Here is a 4,067-nt window from a genome sequence, read left to right as displayed (position 1 = left end):
GTTATGTGGAGTGCGCCTTTGGGATTTTGACATTAAAATGGTGAATTCTACTAACGTGCATGCAACTGCAACCAGAAAATGTGGACCGTGTTGTGAAGGCATGCATCTGTCTGCATAATTTTGTGGCCAGACATGAACCCCAGGTGGTTGACCCCGATGAATGTGAGTCGAACCTCATGAGCATTGAATCTACTGCTGTTCGGTCTACAGCACAAATAATGAGGATTCGTGACCAATTTGCACAGTACTTCATACATGAGGGGCATGTTCCATGGCAAGACAGACACGTGTAAAATTTATTTCAAGTCTGAAGCTGTGTCCTGATGTGTTTTTTGGTTTTTTGTTTTTTTTTATTTCCCATATGTCTTGTAAAATATGTCTTGTAAAATGTTACATTACTGTTATGTTGTGTTCACAGTCATACAAGAATCAGATTTTAAACAGTTTACTTAAGTTTCCGAATTTTTATGAAAGAACAGTTGTGAACTTGTTACATATGATATCCCATAGGGATGTAAAAAAACACACACGAAATTGGGTGGTAAAAAAACAATAAACCAAAAAACGTGAAACACAGTTTGCACCTGGCTGGGGACACTGAGCTGTACTATAGACTCTGGTATTGCGTGGGCGTATTGTCTGCCCAGGTGTATGATGGACTGCTACTTTGTCTCTGATGTTCAATGCTCGGTTCACACCGGGCTCTATATTGAGGGTTGTAGGCCGGCATGTCTATGCTTCTGGTTCTCGATGGAGCTGGCTCCTGGGGTCCCACAAATTCCTCAAGAAGGTCATTCAGTCTTTGCCGAAACAAAAGGTTTCTGTGTGCCGGGATATTTTGTGCTACGGGAACATAGGACAAAAAAAGTAGCTTCCATTCATTTGCAGAATATACAGACTCGCGAGATTGTAAGTCGTTAATTTCCCGCCTCAGGTCTTTCAGTTCACTCCGACACATGTCCTCAACCTGCTGAAGTCCATCGACAATAATGGCATCAGCTTCATCTTTTTGTGAAGCTCGCTTGCGTCCACGCACTGATTGCAACCGGGCACTCACACCTGAAGCCACAGTGCTTCTCTCCCCAGATCGTGGCTCGCTGATGACAGAGACGTCTTCAGTGCCCGTCTGCTGACTTGGTTCCAGTGGAGATGGCTCCAGTTCTTCTGCCTGTCTAGGCGCGGCGGTACTGCAGATCGTGCTGTAACCAAAAAAATATATATATATTTTGCTGTAATTTAAAAAAAAAATTTTCTCGCACACAGACCAATTTGTACTTACGAGCGCTGAGACAATGTTTTTTGAAGAAAGAGCAATTGCTCGTAGTGCACATACGGGGTCACCCGTTTTGCACCTGCTCCGCTTGGTGGATTTTGACTACTCCGGTAGTCACGGACAAAGCGGTCCCTTATTGATTTCCAGCGAGTATGGACCGCATCCGCTGTAATTTTTAAAGAAAGGTTAAAAAAATATATATATATATATATTAGTAGACAGTTCTTATATTAATAGTTTAAAAATTGTGTATAGTTAGTTAAGATAGTTGATATATAGCTAGTAGATAGATAGTTGATAGATAGTAATTATTATAGATGATAGAGAAATAGTTTAGTGTATAGGTAGTTGATAGTTTAGAGATAGATAGTAGACAATTTAACATCACCAATATTTACCAATTTTTTTCTTTGAGGTTGACGACTTCTCCATGTATCGGGGATCGAAGTGAGAGATAATTTGATCCCACAACTTGCGGTTCTTTACTATGTCATGGTGGGAGCTGTCGCTTTGGTCCCATATTGAGGGGTTGGCTTCCACAAGGTTGATCAGTGTCTCATTGTGAATGGTCAACGGCTCTTCGTCAACCACAATCCTTTTTTTTTTTGGGGCTCGCTGACTTGGACTATGTAAACACAAAACGTTATGTTGAAAGGTTCAAATTCAGTTTATTGGTAGACTAATAGATAGATACATAGATAGATAGATAATTAATTCACAAGGGAGAACCGGTATAAAGTGCCAATATGCACCAGAAAAATTATTTTATTAGAAAATACACATAAAATAGACAAAAAACAAGTACAATTGCAAGGTAGCTACTAAGAAGCAGAGACTGCCATACTAGGTAGTAAATGTTGTAAATATAAGTATTAGCACACCTATGCCTGCTTTAGTATGCCCATACAATAACTCCACAAACTACATAGTGTAGGGGTAACACGACCCTGTCTAAATACATAAGGGAAATATGTTAGGGCAAACAGCAATCAAAATCAGCGGCACTTACATTAACCTGGTGTGGATCACAGATGGCGTCCCCGCCGCCCCAACGCACGTTTCGCTTCTTCGTCAGGAGGCGTGTGTTGGGGAGGGGTGAGATTGTTTATAAAGGACAAAGGGCCAATACACGAAGAGGAACGCTTAGAACAGCAAATTGCCAGCTGCCGGTAAAAGGCAGTAATACAGCGACTTCCGGAACTCCATCGCGCATGCGCAGACGACCATGCCCGTCATAATGACGCATAAACTTGCGGCCGTGGAACGCAAGCTAGCATGGGCCGTCAAACAGACGGCGCATGCGCAAGCGCCCAATTGGCCACTCATACAGGCGTCAGAGAGCATATCAGCCGCGCAAGCGCCGATTCCAGGAGTCGCAACAATCAAAGAAAAGAAAAGAAAAAGAAGGGGAGAAAACGCTTTGTGCCCACAGTAGGTGCTAGTGCCAGCTGTATGTGATGATAAATATTTCTATATATAAGTGAAACATATGAGCACATAAATATATAAATATATATGCAGATGTCATTTATAAAAACAGATGTTTTATCATTATGATGAAAAAATGCATATTTATAAACTAAACTTAAAAATATCCTTAAAAGTAACCCCATATGCCTACAGTAAAGTGCATAGTGCAAAAAACATGAGTAAATATACACATGTTACATGGGTAATGTTTTTAATTGCTTTGTTACTAAAGCTTGTTATTTATTTCTAGTTCATCATCTTATATTTCTATTGGTACCTGATAAGGACAACTGTGGCCCAGAATACGTGTACTGAGAACGCATCTTCTACCAGTCTGCTTTTCTCTTTGATCTTGGCCCTCTTTTGGTAAAGAAATCTGCGCAAAAGAAGGAGTAAAAACCAGTTACAATATATGGATTTCATAAAAACATATTTTTCTGACTGTATTGGTGTGCCCTCAGCATCATTATTCACTTTGTATTGTCTTTGTAGTTTTTATGATGTGTATATTATTCACTTTATAACTGTTTGATTATATGCGATAATGTTTATTTCATAATATAATTATATTGTGTATATTTACTCATGTTTTTTGCACTATGCACTTTACTGTAGGCATATGGGGTTACTTTTAAGGATATTTTTAAGTTTAGTTTATAAATATGCATTTTTTCATCATAATGATAAAACATCTGTTTTTATAAATGACATCTGCATATATATTTATATATTTATGTGCTCATATGTTTCACTTATATATAGAAATATTTATCATCACATACAGCTGGCACTAGCACCTACTGTGGGCACAAAGCGTTTTCTCCCCTTCTTTTTCTTTTCTTTTCTTTGATTGTTGCGACTCCTGGAATCGGCGCTTGCGCGGCTGATATGCTCTCTGACGCCTGTATGAGTGGCCAATTGGGCGCTTGCGCATGCGCCGTCTGTTTGACGGCCCATGCTAGCTTGCGTTCCACGGCCGCAAGTTTATGCGTCATTATGACGGGCATGGTCGTCTGCGCATGCGCGATGGAGTTCCGGAAGTCGCTGTATTACTGCCTTTTACCGGCAGCTGGCAATTTGCTGTTCTAAGCGTTCCTCTTCGTGTATTGGCCCTTTGTCCTTTATAAACAATCTCACCCCTCCCCAACACACGCCTCCTGACGAAGAAGCGAAACGTGCGTTGGGGCGGCGGGGACGCCATCTGTGATCCACACCAGGTTAATGTAAGTGCCGCTGATTTTGATTGCTGTTTGCCCTAACATATTTCCCTTATGTATTTAGACAGGGTCGTGTTACCCCTACACTATGTAATTTGTGGAGTTAT

General features: G+C 40.6%; 1 long non-coding RNA gene across 1 annotated transcript; it reads right to left on the bottom strand.

The window, feature by feature from the left end:
• Positions 1–1,025: 1,025 nt before the first annotated feature.
• Positions 1,026–1,873, bottom strand: LOC143776979 (uncharacterized). The gene is made up of 3 exons (XR_013215960.1): positions 1,672–1,873; positions 1,280–1,439; positions 1,026–1,199 (listed from the first exon to the last, which is right to left on the bottom strand). It is a non-coding gene; the product is annotated as an uncharacterized LOC143776979 (long non-coding RNA).
• Positions 1,874–4,067: the final 2,194 nt, after the last annotated feature.

This window comes from Ranitomeya variabilis, chromosome 1 (assembly GCF_051348905.1).
Source record: "Ranitomeya variabilis isolate aRanVar5 chromosome 1, aRanVar5.hap1, whole genome shotgun sequence".
In the NCBI taxonomy this organism is placed as follows: Eukaryota; Metazoa; Chordata; class Amphibia; order Anura; family Dendrobatidae; genus Ranitomeya; species Ranitomeya variabilis.
This window is presented reverse-complemented; position numbering and strand designations above follow the sequence as displayed.